At 40.7% G+C, this 14,132-nt stretch overlaps 1 protein-coding gene across 5 annotated transcripts in view; it reads right to left on the reverse strand.

Moving 5' to 3' along the window:
- Positions 1 to 12,260, reverse strand: part of ZNF317 (zinc finger protein 317) — a 52,260-nt gene extending 40,000 nt beyond the window's left edge. For all 5 annotated transcript variants that reach the window (XM_053585496.1, XM_053585500.1, XM_053585498.1 and 2 more), the window contains exon 1: positions 12,077 to 12,260. The gene's annotated coding sequence lies outside the window, so the exon portion shown is untranslated. The remainder of the gene's footprint in view (positions 1 to 12,076) is intronic.
- Between the last annotated feature and the right edge of the window lie 1,872 nt (positions 12,261 to 14,132).

Raw genomic sequence — 14,132 nt, forward strand, 5'->3', positions numbered from 1 at the left:
AAATAATGGAACTTCCTTGCAGTCATGAGATAACTACAAAGCCTTACACCAACTGTCCAGAAAAGACAAGATAAACAATACCTTACCACAAATTGTGCCCAACAACCCACTCAGCAGCCTCCTCCCTGAATCCCACCTGTCAACAGGTGAAAGAATGAGCATTAACCCCTAGCTCTTTCCACTAACTTCTTGCTCTGGGAGGTACTTACCCATCATTTTTTAATCATGGATGTATGCAACAGCATGATGTAACACCGCACTTACATGCTCTACACTTCACCCCAAACGTAATAATGCTCATTCCCCTCCTGCATCATTCATTTCACCTCCAGACAAACCTCTGACTCTGTTGGTCACAGGGGCAGATTTGAGGTAGTCAATTCCTCCCACCTCCCAGTTGATAACCCCTCCACAATAAATTCTTTCTTCTTTGACAATCCTCATCACAGTAATTGGCTTTCTGTACATAAGCAATGGAGAACCGCCCTTATGGGATTATTAACAAAAGAAGACAAATAGCCAACAAACATGAAAAAATATTCAATGTCATTAATTATCAGGAAAATGCAAATTAAAATCACAATGAAATACCATATTACCCCTGTCAGAATTGCTATTAAAAAGTCAAAACAGAGGGAGAGGAGACAAGATGGCTGACTGAAGCCAGCTTTCCACAGAGGCTCCCGTCCAGTAGGAGAGTTAAAGGACAAAAATTCAGCAAGTAACCTGGTGGATTTGAGCTGCACTAAGAGAGAAGGTTGAAGAACGCACGTCAAGCCCGCTGAAGTGAGCTGCAACCACAAGGATACAAACAAAAGGTACAAAATCCATCACCAAGCGGATGGGAGTCCGCTCATGAGAGCGGATGAGAAAGGCTCAGAGTGCCCCACAAACAATGGGCAGAGTTCAAAGGTCCTCCCACTACGCTCCACGGGAGAGACCCTCTAAAAACTGGACCTACTTCCCCTACTAGGGTGCCACGGCATCCTCCTGCCAGGCATAAAACTGTATAAACTGTATACAGTCTCTACCTGGAATTCTGAGCTCCCAGCACTCTCCTTCACTCACACTGAGGCCTGCAGGCCAGTCCTGGTCGGCGAAGACGGGACCGCAAAGGAGTGGCAGTTCCCTGAGGCACAGTGCAACAGCCATCTTTTGGTGACAATACGGCCAGGCATAAAACTGTGTAAAGCTGTTTGTGTTCTCTGCCCGCAACCCCAAGGCTCCCAGCACTCCCTGCACTCCCCTCTGCTCTTGCTCCAAGGTCTGGACGCCTGTCCCCCAGGGGTCCAGACTCTTGGGCGATTGCTCAAGGGGTATAGACAGTGCTAGGCTGCAGCTGGTCGGTGCAGACTCTGGGGTACAGGAGCGGAGAGAGGATGGTTGGCCGGAAGGGAGCTACATCGGAGCAGCGGTTGCCTGAGCCATAAAACAGCAGCCCTCTTTTGCTAGCAATACGATCCATTAACAAATATTCTGAAGCCACACCCCCAGTCTCCCTGGGCAACCAGAGACTCTGAGTATAGGATTTGGCTGAGGCTACTCCAACTTGCAAACCGGGCAAACTCCCAGGGTGGGGCTGACCCAGAGGTCCACTTTACTAAACCTAAGACGCACCTGGCCCTCAGGGGATCGTCAGCCTATAGACAATACAAGAGCAAAGACAAGCTGATTTGGAACTCAATTCAGCTTCCCTTCTGCAGGGGAACCTCAGAATTGTTCTGCTCTGTTCTGTCAGTAACATTAATCAGGGGTGAGACTGGACCTGAGTGAAAACCCCCCAACCTTCATCAAGCGCCTGAGGTTGTCAGGCCTCACCTCCTCCTGCTAGACAGAGGTAAAGTGCAGTGGCCTGGCAGACTTCCTTGTGATGCAGGCAGGTACAAACTCCTGGAGTACTGATTCACTACAGGGAACTGGGTCAGCCAACTGCAGGGCTATCAGTGACTGAGTGTGACAGTGGTGCAAGATGGGGAAGGCGGTATCAACCTTCCCAGACTGATCTATTCACTGGGTGGCTCCTCCTGACTCCGTGCAGCACTAGAGCAAGCCACACCAGAGTAGTCACCAGACCCCTGTGATCCAGTTCCCAGAGACCTCTTAAACTCTCTCACCCGGGACAGGTGCAGACTGAGACAATTGAATTGGACCTTTTGAACTCAACCAATCGCCTGAGAACAAATCAGGTGGTGCCCTGGGTGCACGGTGGTTGATTTTCTTTTCCAATTGTTTGCCAGTGGGGTGTGGGGTGACTTAACTGCTGATATTTCTCCAAAGCTGATATTTCAATCCAGAGTATCTGTTTCACTAGGGTGGAACAGAAACCAGCTGAAAACAAGACAGAACCACTTAGCCCCACCACACCAGACAGGGCCCCAGTTTCTCCAGCCACAACACTGTACAGGCCCTGGACAAAGCCCCAGAGGAAAAAGTCAAAGGGAGTAAAACAACCATGGGGCAGAATAAGAGGAAAAACTCTGGTAACATGAATAACCAGAATAGATCAACCCCCCCAAGAAAAGATATGGCAGATGTAATTGAAGATCCTATTCATAAACAAATGGCTGAGATGTCAGAAATCAAATTCAGAATTTGGATTGCAGACAAAATTAACAAAGTGGAATTAGGAATTCGAGGGGATATTCAAAAGTTGTCTCAAGAATTTAACAAACTTAAAGACAAAACGACCAGAGACTTAGACACTGAAGCAAGAATTTGCAGCACTCAAAGATATGAAAAATACAGTAGAATCCCTCAGCAACAGAATGGAGCTAGCAGAAGAAAGGATTTCTGACATGGAAGATAAAGCCTTTGAACACTCCCAAACTCTCAAAGAGGAAGAGAAATGGAAGGCAAAAATGGATCATTCCCTCCAAGAGCTCAGGGATAATTCGAAGAAGGCAAATATACGAATCATACGAGTTCCAGAAACAGATGAAGTGGCATCGCTGGGCACAGAGACCCTTCTGCATGAAATTATGAAAGAGAATTTTCCAGACATGCCTACAGATTCTGAAATTCAGATAGCGGACAGCTTCAGAACCCCAGCACGACCCCAATAAGACATCCCCCAGACATATCATAATTAACTTCACTAAAGTTAATATGAAGGAGAAAATCCTCAAAGCTGCCAGGAGAAAGAAAACCATTACCTTCAAAGGCAAGAATATTAGAATGACTGCAGATCTCTCTGCTGAAACTTTTCAAGCCAGAAGAGGGTGGTCACTGACTTTTAATCTCCTAAAGCAAAATAACTTTCAACCCTGGATCTTGTATCCAGCTAAAGTGAGTTCCATTTATGATGGAGAAATTAAATACTTTCATGACATTCATATGTTGAAGAAATTTTTCTCTGACCTATCCTCCATAATGACCAACCCAATCCTCTACTACAAAAGTTACCTCACTCTGAAACTTCTGATCTAATTCCAACTTCCACACGGGCAAAAGCATTAAAAATGCCCACTGGACTTTTGAAAAACTCGATACCCAAAACTTCACCAGACTTATCAATATTCTCCATTAATGTGAATGGCTTAAACTGTCCTCTAAAGAGGCATAGGTTACCTGAATGGATACAAAAACTCAGGCCAGATGTTTGTTGCATACAAGAATCACGTCTTAACTTAAAAGACAACTACAGACACAGGGTGAAAGGATGGTCATCCATATTTCAGGCAAATGGTAATCAGAAAAAAGCAGCTGTTGCAATTTTATTTAGATACAATAGGCTTTAAACCAACAAAAGTAAGGAAGGACAACAATGGTCACTTCATATTTGTTAAGGGTAATACTCAATATGATGAGATCTCAATTATTAATATCTATGCACCCAACCAGAATGCACCTCAATTTATAAGAGAAACTCTAACAGCCATGAGCAACTTGATTTCCTCTAGCTCCATAATCGTCGGGGATTTTAACACTCCTTTCGCAGTGTTGGATGGATCCTCCAACAAGAAGCTGAGCAAAGAAATCTTAGATTTAAACCTAACCATCCAACATCTGGATTTAGCAGACATCTACAGACATTTCATCCCAACAAAACTGAATACACATACTTCTCATCAGCCCACGGCACTTACTCCAAAATCGATCACATCTTAGGTCACAAGTCTAACCTCAGTAAATTTAAAAAAATAGAAATTATTCCATTCATCTTCTCGGACCACCATTGAATAAAACTTCAGCTAAGTAACAACAGGAATCTGCATACTCATACAAAAGCATGGAAGTTAAATAACCTTATGCTGAATGATAGCTGGGACAAAGATGAGATTAAGAAAGAAATCACCAACTTTTGGGAACAAAACAACACTGAAGACACGAACTATCAGAACCTCTGGGACACCGCAAAGGCAGTTCTAAGAGGGAAATTTATAGCACTGCAAGCCTTCCTCAAGAGAACGGAAAGAGAGGAAGTTAACAATTTAATGGGACATCTCAAGCAACGGGAAAAGAACATTCCAACCCCCAACCCAGTAGAAGAAAAGAAATAACCAAAATTAGAGCAGAATTAAGTGAAATTGAAAACAAAAGAATAATACAACAGATCAATAAATCAAAAAGCTGGTTTTTCGACAAGGTCAATAAAATAGATAAACCTTTGGCCAACCTAATCAGGAAAAAAAGAGTAAAATCTCTAATCTCATCAATCAGAAACAACAAAGACGAAATAACAACGGACTCCTCAGAAATCAAAAAAATCCTTAATGAATATTACAAGAAACTGTATTCTCAGAAATATGAAAATCTGAAGGAAATTGACAGATACTTGGAAGCATGACACCTTCCAAGAGTTAGCCAGAATCAACTGGATATGTTGAACAGGCCCATATCAAGTTCAGAAATAACATCAACCATAAAAAACCTCCCTAAAAACAAAAGCCCGGGACCAGATGGTTTCACGTCAGAATTCTACCAAACTTTTAAAGAGGAATTAGTACCTATATTACTCAACCTGTTCCAAAAGGTAGAAAAAGAAGGAAGTCTACCTAAAACGTTCTATGAAGCAAACATCACCCTGATCCCAAAACCAGGAAAAGACCCAACAAGAAAAAAAAATTATAGACCAATATCACTAATGAATATAGATGCAAAAATATTCAACAAGATCCTAAAAAACAGAATCCAGCAACACATCAAACAAATTACATCATGACCAAGTCGGTTTTATCCCAGGGTCTCAAGGTTGGTTCAATATAGATAAATCTATAAATGTAATCCAGCACATAAACAAATTAAAAAACAAAGACCATATGATTCTCTCAGTCAATGCAGAAAAAGCTTTTGATAATATCCAGCATCCCTTCATGATCAGAACACTTAAGAAAATCGGTATAGAAAGGACATTTCTTAAACTGATAGAGACCATCTACAGCAAACCCACAGCCAATATCATATTGAATGGAGTTAAATTGGAATCATTTCCACTCAGATCAGGAACCAGACAAGGCTGCCCATTGTCTCCATTGCTTTTTAATATTGTAATGGAAGTTTTAGCCACCTCAACCAGGAAAGAAAAGGCGATCAAGGGTATCCATATAGGGTCAGAAGAGATCAAACTTTCACTCTTTGCAGATGATATGATTGTATACCTGGAAAACACTAGGAACTCTACTACAAAACTCTTAGAAGTGATCAAGGAATACAGCAGCATCTCAGGTTATAAAATCAACATTCATAAATTGGTAGCCTTTATATATACCAACAATAGTCAAGTTGAAAAAACCGTTAAGGACTCTATCCCATTCACAGTAGTGCCAAAGAAGATGAAATATTTGGGAATTTATCTAACAAAGGATGTGAAAGATCTCTATAAAGAGAACTATGAAACTCTAAGAAAAGAAATAGCTGAATATATTAAAAAATGGAAAAACATACCATGCTCATGGCTGGGAAGAATCAACATTGTTAAAATGTCCATACTACCCAAAGCAATATATAATTTCAATGCAATCCCTATTAAAGCTCCACTGTCATACTTTAAAGATCTGGAAAAAACAATACTTCGTTTTATATGGAATCAGAAAAAAAACCTCCAATAGCCAAGACATTACTCAGAAATAAAAACAAAGCAGTAGGAATTATGCTACCAGACCTCAGACTATACTACAAATCAATAGTGATCAAAACAGCATGGTATTGGCACAAAAACAGAGAAGTAGATGTCTGAAACAGAATAGAGAACCAAGAGATGAATCCAGCTAATTACCGTTATTTAATCTTTGACAAGCCAATTAAAAACATTCAGTGGGGAAAAGATTCCCTATTTAACAGATGGTGCTGGGTGAACTGGCTGGCAACCTGTACAAGACTGAAACTGGACCCACACTTTTCACCATTAACTAAGACAGACTCTCACTGGATCAAAGATTTAAACTTAAGACATGAAACTATAAAGATACTAGAGGAGAGTGCAGGGAAAACCCTTGAAGAAATCGGCCTGGGCGAGTATTTTATGACGAGGACCCCCTGGGGCAATTGAAGCAGCCTCAAAAATATACTACTGGGACTTGCTCAAAATAAAAAGCTTCTGCACAGCCAAGAACACAGTAAATAAAGCAAGCAAACAGCCCTCAGAATGGGAGAAGATATTAGCAGGTTATGTCTCCGAAAAAGGTTTAATAACCAGAATCCACAGAGAACTCAAACGCATTAGCAAGAATAGAACAAGGGATCCCATTGCAGGCTGGGCAAGGGATTTGAAGAGAAACTTCTCTGAAGAAGACAGGCGCAAGGCCTTCAGACATATGAAAAAATGCTCATCATCTTTAATCATCAGAGAAATGCAAATCAAAACTACTTTGAGATACCATCTAACTCCAGTGAGACTAGCCTATATCACAAAATCCCAAGACCAGAGATGTTGGCACGGATGTGGAGAAAAGGGAACACTTCTCCACTGCTGGTGGGAATGCAAATTAATACATTCCTTTTGGAAAGAGGTATGGAGAATACTTAGAGATCTAAAAATATATCTGCCATTCAATCCTGTAATCCTTCTACTGGGCATATACCCAGAAAACCAAAAATCACATCATAACAAAGATATTTGTACCAGAATGTTTATTGCAGCTCAATTCATAATTGCTAAGTCATGGAAGAAGCCCAAGTGCCCATCGATCCATGAATGGATTAATAAATTGTGGTATATGTACACCAGGGAATATTATACAGCCTTAAAGAAAGATGGAGACTTTACCTCTTTCATGTTTACATGGATGGAACTGGAACATATTCTTCTTAGTAAAGTATCTCAAGAATGGAAGATAAAGTACCCAGTGTACTCAGCCCTACTATGAAACTAATTTAGGGTTTTCACATGAAAGCTATAACCCCGTTACAACCTAAGAATAGGGGGAAGGGGGATACAGAGGGGCAGGAAGGGGTGGTGTGTAGAGGGAGGGGGATTGGTGGGATTACACCAGCAGTGCATCTTACAAGGGTATATGTGAAACTTGGTAAATGGTCTGTGAGGCTAGTGAATGATGCCCCATGATTATATCAATGTACACAGCTATGATTTAATAAAAAAAAAAAAAAGTCAAAACAGAATATATGCTGGTGTTTACTAGCAGGTTTAATGTTCATGAGTTTGTGTAGATTTGAGATACAGAGAGATATGTACACTTATACACTGCTGGTGGGCTGCAAACTAGTAGAACCTCTATGGAAAACAGTACGGAGATTGCCAGCATTCTGAATACTGGATATCAACGCAAAGGAAAGAAGGTCTTTTTTTTTTTTTTGAGACAGAGTCTCACTTTGCTGCCCCATGGCATCATAGCTCACAGCAACCTCAAACTCTTGGGCTAAAGTGATTCTCTTACCTTAGCCTCCCAAGTAGCTAGGACTACAGGTGCCACAATAATGCCTGGCTAGAAAAGAAAGTGATTTCATCAAAAAGATACCTGCACTCAGATACTAATCACAGCACAATTCACAACTGCAAGGATGTGGAATCAATCTAAGTACCCATCAATTCATGAGTGAATACAGAGAATGTGGTATGTTTATGCATATACATGTACATACACCATGGAATACTACTCAGCTGTTAAAAAGAATAAAATAATGTCTTTTGAAGCAACTTGGATGCAACTAGAGATCATTATCCTAAGTTAAGTATCTCAGAAGTAAACAGGATTGGCACCTGTAGCTTAGTGGCTAGGGTTCCAGCCACATACACCAGGGCTGGCAGGTTCGAACCCAGCCGGGGCCTGCCAAACAACAATGACAACTACAACCCAAATATAGTCAGGCGTTGTGGCAGGCACCTGTAGTCCCAGCTACTTGGGAGGCTGAGGCAAGTGAATCACTTAAGCCCAAGAGTTTGAGGTTGCTGTGAGCTATAACACTATAGCACTCTACAGAGGGCAACATAGTGAGACTGTCTCAAAGAAAAAAAAAAAAAAGAAAAGAAAAGAAAAAAGAAATGGAACAATAAACACATGTTCCCAATAGTAAGTAGGAGCTACACAACAATACACATGGGTAGAAAAAGATATAAACAGCATTGGAAACTAAGAAGGGGGAAGACTTATTGTTGGGTACAATGAACACCGTCCTACTGGTAGACACACTGAAAGTCCTAACCACCATTATAGAGTGTACCTATGTAATGAAAACATTTGTACTCCCTTAATATTTTCTAAGAAAAAATAAAATTAAAAAAAAAGCAACATATAACTATTAGGAATTAAAGAGCATAAATCATTACACATGTAGGAAGCATTCAAATTATAATAAGAGTATGCTATGAATAATTTTGACCATACAATTTAAACCTTAAATCTAATGGCTAAATTCTTGAAAAAATCTACTTACTATAACAGATAATCTGAATGGTCCATGACCATTATAAAAGAACAGAAACAATAGCTTTAAAATTTTCCACAAAGTCAGCCTGGGCAAATAGCTAATACACTGTCTCTATAAAAAATAGAAAAATTAGCTGGGCATGGTGGTGAGCACCTGTACTACCAGCTACTCAGAAGGCTGAATTGAGACAGGAGGATAGCTGGAGCCCAGAAATTTGAGTTTGAAGACAGGTATGATGACATCACTGCAATCTAGCCTAGACAGAGACTCTGTCTCAAAAAGAAAAGAAAGAAAAAAGAAACAAACAACCTTTCCACAAAGAAAACTCCAGACCAAAAAGGTTTCTTTAGGTACTGCTCACTTTTAAAGGGAAGAAATTATTCCATTCTTATGTAAAATATTGCAGAGTTTAGAAAAGAAATGAAAGAATACTCCCCACCCCATTTTATGAGGCTGACCTAAAATATGAAATAGAAAAGGAAAATTTAACTCAAATAGATCCCAAAACACCAAAACAAAATACTAGCAAACCGATGCCCCAAATGACAAAACAGTACATGTCCTTTCCACATTGTTATTCACCATATGAACTTCATATAACATTAGAAAATCAATTGCTTTAATTCACCACACTATCAGATAAAGCAGTGATTTTCAACCACTGTGCTACAGGTTGCACCATGAGAGAATCTTAGGTATGCCACAAAAATCTCTAAACATCATTAATAAAATTATTTTCTAAAGAAGTTCAAAGCACAGAAAGTATATTATTTTACTCTCTCTTTTGATCAGCGTAATTCAAGTGTGCCATGGAAATTTAACCATAGGTTCAAGTGTACCATGAGATAAAAAGGGTTGAAAAACAGAAGAAAAGCATATCATCACTCAATTATTCAATTCACAAGTTCTGAGTGCCATCATTTAAGGTGCTTGAAATACAGCAGTAAACTGATACAGTAAATATCCACTGATACGGTGGATGATGAAAAAAAAAAATCACTTGTTAAAAGCCTGCCACCATGCACAAGAAAAACTCTTCCTTGGCTCAACAAAAACTGTTTTCTACAATTCACAACAAATACTCTTCAACTAGGGGGAAAAAAGAGAGCTTCAGTGGCCTAATAAAAACTATCTTAGAGAGGAAGGCTTCCAGCAAACATGAAAGGTATAACATCAAAAAGAAAAAAGGCCAGGCTAGAGTTTGCTATCCAAACTCCAGTCAGTGATACTAGAAGTCCCCAGCTGCTCTACCAAAGAAAGAAAATAAAAGATGTGTATGAGTCAAAATTAAAATATTTGTTTATTTTATACAGATGATAAAATTGAATAGGAAGAGAATACAAAATAAACCACACAAAAATTAAGAGAATTATAAATTGATAGACAGTAGCAAGCTCAAAGAACTTTGTTAATAAACAGAAAACATGTAACTCCTGAGTATAAAAAAAAAAAAATTCTTAGGAACAAATGTAACTAAAACAACCTAAATCCTCTTTGCAAATAACTTAAGCAATACTTGCACCAATATGGAAAAAAAAATGTCTTCAAAAATACTGAAGTGACTTGTGCTCATTCACAAGTCAATACTAAAATTAAAAAATATATATTTTTATATATTTTTTTATTTTATATAAGCAGTAAAAACCATAAGGAAAATCATGGGAAGCAAGGATGCAGTCTAGAAGGAACACACAGCTTTCTGAGGTTAAATAATCTCTTTCTTGGCCTGGTTTGTGTATTCATTAATTGTCCTTTGATGAGTTGTGCATGTGTGTGCCCATGTGTGAGATCTTTTTTTTTTTTGGCACGTGAGTTCTATTTTCCAACGTTAAAATATTTGAAAGGAAAACAACAGAAGGCATAAAATAAGATGGTAAAATTCAATGCAAAATATTAGTAATCACAATAACCATTAGTGGACTAACTTAATTTATGGAGTGCTAAATTGAATGTTAAATCTATTAACAAACTATTCACACAAGAGTCAACTAAAATAAATAAGATAAAAAGAAATAAAATGGGCTCAGTGCCCGTAGCACAGTGGCTACAGCGCCAGCCACGTACACGGGGGCTGGCGGGTTCCAGCTGGGGCCGGGACAGCTAAAACAAGGACAACTGCAACAAATAATAGCCGGGAGTTGTGGCAGGTGCACCTGTAGCCCCAGCTACTTGGGAGGCCAGGGCACTCTACCAAGGGCAACATAATGAGACTCTGTCTCAAAAAAAAAGAAAAGAAAGAAAGAAAATGAACCGAAGAACAGTTTAAGTTAAAAGCATAAAAGGTATTCAAGAAGAAGCACAGAGAATCCTCAAAGAACTCTAACTAGACCTCTCATTTGATCCTGCAATTCCATTACTGGGCATCTACCCAGAAGAAAGAAAAAATTCATCATAAGGACATTTGCACTAGACCGTTTATCGTTGCTCAATTTTCAATTGCCAAACTGGAAACAACCTAAATGCCCACCAATCCAGGAATGGATTAACAAGCTGTGGTATACTATACCATGGAATACTATTCAGCCACTAAAAATGACGGGGACTTTACAACTTTTGTATTAACCTGGATGGAGTTGAAACAGATTCTTCTTGGTAAAGCATTACAAGAATGAAGAAGCAAGACCCCAAGATACTCAATTCTGACAGGAGTACAATTGATGACCTAGTATATGGTGCGGAGGGAGAGGAACCGGGGAGGGGGTGGGGGGTCACGGTGTGCGACACACCTCTTGGAGGTGGGACATAATTATAAGAGGGACTTTACCTAACAAATGCAAAACTAAATAAATAAATTAGAAAAAAATAAATATTTAAGAAGGTATTCAAGGCAAATGCTGACAAAAAGGAAACAAGTGTGCCTATGATAATATTAAGACAAAATTTACTACAGAGCAGAAGGAAGGTGGTTTATCTTGCCGGATTTCCAATTTCTGCCGGCACGCCCCCTTCTCAATCCCCAGAACTCACTTTTGCCGCGCTTTTCCGCCCCCACCCCAAGGACTCAGTCGATTTATCTGACCAGGTTACTAACGCCTCGCACGTAGATCACCAAATGCCTTCCTCGAATTTCAGTCCTGTGTCACCGTTGTTTCGTATCTCTAATCGCGGGGCCTAAAACGCGCTCCTCGCCTGGTTGCTGGCTTGTTGGTCCCGATCCTTGTAACCCCTTATTCTTCCAGGATCAGGATTGTGGAACTTCCCGTGACCCCAGGGACACCCCAGGGAAAGGGTTAGTAAGGAAATTGGGGCTTACACGATTTGGAAAGAAGAATCGGAATAGCGGAGATCACGAAGGGTGCCGCCGAACGGATGAGAAGTTCATACGGAGGTTCCGTCTACAGCGGGGAAGCGGAAGGCCCCCAACAGCTCCAAAAATGAGGCCTCGAGCCCCTTCTCTACCCATGTGTCTAGCTAGGTGGACTCCCGGGACTAATGGCTTCCGCTTCACTTCCGCCTTTAAATCTCACGGGACTTCACCGTCTCTAACCAGGCAACCGGACCAAGAGGATTCTGGGAAGTGCAGTTCTAAGGCTTTCCCTGACACTGCGGCGGCGGGCCGGTGAGAACCTGCTCTCTGGCCCAGGCAACAACATTTACTTGTTCCAGTGCCCTAGGACTCGGTCTGCAGCCTTCTTTTCTTTTTATAATCATTCACTTTGTGTTTGCAAGACCCAATCTCTAGACACAGCCCATACCTTTATCCTGAATTCCAGACTGTTGGAGATATTCTCCACTTGGGTATTTTATACATCTGTTAATATGTCCCAGATCAAGCTTGGGACTCCACCTTCTCAACCTCAAACAATAGTCAGTGAGGCCGGTGCCATGACTCAGCCCTGTAACCTACTACTCTGGAAGGCCGAAGTGGGAGAATTCCTTGAAGTCAAGAGTTTCAGGCCAGCCTGAGCAAGAGCAAGACTTCCTCTCTACTAAAAATAGAAAAATTAGCCCAGCTACTTGGGAAGCTGAGGCAGGAGGATTGCTGGAATCCAGGACTTTGAGGTCTCTGTGAGCTAGGCTGAAGCGAACACACTCTAGCCTGTGGCAACAAGGTGAGACTCAGTCTAAAAAAAAAAAAAAAGAAGGAAAGAAATGTAGCCACCGCATTTTTCATCTCGTTCCCAAGTGTAAATCTTGGCAATATCCTTGACCTTTTCTGTTTGTCCCTCCCATATCCATAGACACTTCAGAGACTGTTGCCAGTTCTGCCTTGAATATCGACCCATTTTCCCTGCTTAAGACGTTCCTAGAGAGAGACCTGGGTGAAAGGAGAAATTAAAAGCTGTGACTATGCAGTTGAGACCACGCACAGAATGTTAGTAATCATAGAATGGCAGCTTCCTAGGACCCCAGGAGCTGAACTTTCCCTGGATTACCAAGGAATTGCACATCCTCCTGTAACAAAGTCCAAGCTTGTACCAGGGACCCTTTGACAGCCACTAAATGTAGAGAAGAGGTGACAGAGTGCTGGGGCAAAGAAGGTGACTTTTATTCAGAGATCCAGCAAACTGAGAAGATGGCAAAATAATGTACTATAAAGGACCATGTTTGGTATGAGCTTTAGGCTCCTTTTTATGTTAAGGGAAAGGGATTCAGTACCTGTGTGTTGGGGCGGGGAGGGGTTGCAAAAGGTAACTGGGAACTGCAGACATCTGGGTGTCAACAAGGGTCCCAAAAGGTTATGAAACTTCTTTGTGGTTGGTTAGTTAACTTGGAATGACTATAACTCAGGTCACACATATTCCTGTACATCTCTAATACAACATTGCTATTTGTGTACATAATTTCCTTAACTCCTGCACCAGGAAAAAGGAGAGTTATCAACATTCCTCTAGCATTGAACTACAAGATAAATTCTTCCTATATATAATGGCCCACATCCAGAGCTAAGCAGAAGCTTTTAACCTAAAAGATATTACCATAGGGGGTCAGAAGCAAATTGGAGCTAGTTATGTTGAAGCTCAAGGACTTCTATTTTTATAGATAACATCGCTATGATAAAACCTAAAAGTGTTTCTCTAAAGCATCATTTTTTGGACTCTGTGCCCTGGGGGGACCCATGGAAACACGTGGGAATGGATCTAATAGCTCCAAGACTCCCCTGCCCAGGAAATCTCCCAACTGAGACTCTCTGCTTTTTCATCCCTTGCCAATCAGCAGACCCAATTCCCAAGCCCTTTGTTCTTCAAACTATTTTTAAAAACCCTTTCTCCTAAATTCTCTGGGAAATGGATTATAGAAATTCCTCCCATCTCCTTGCATGGCGCCTGACGATATTATACTCTTTCTGTGCTGTAACTCCTGCTGTC

The sequence above is a fragment of the Nycticebus coucang genome, chromosome 3 (genome assembly GCF_027406575.1).
Source record: "Nycticebus coucang isolate mNycCou1 chromosome 3, mNycCou1.pri, whole genome shotgun sequence".
Taxonomy (NCBI): domain Eukaryota; kingdom Metazoa; phylum Chordata; class Mammalia; order Primates; family Lorisidae; genus Nycticebus; species Nycticebus coucang.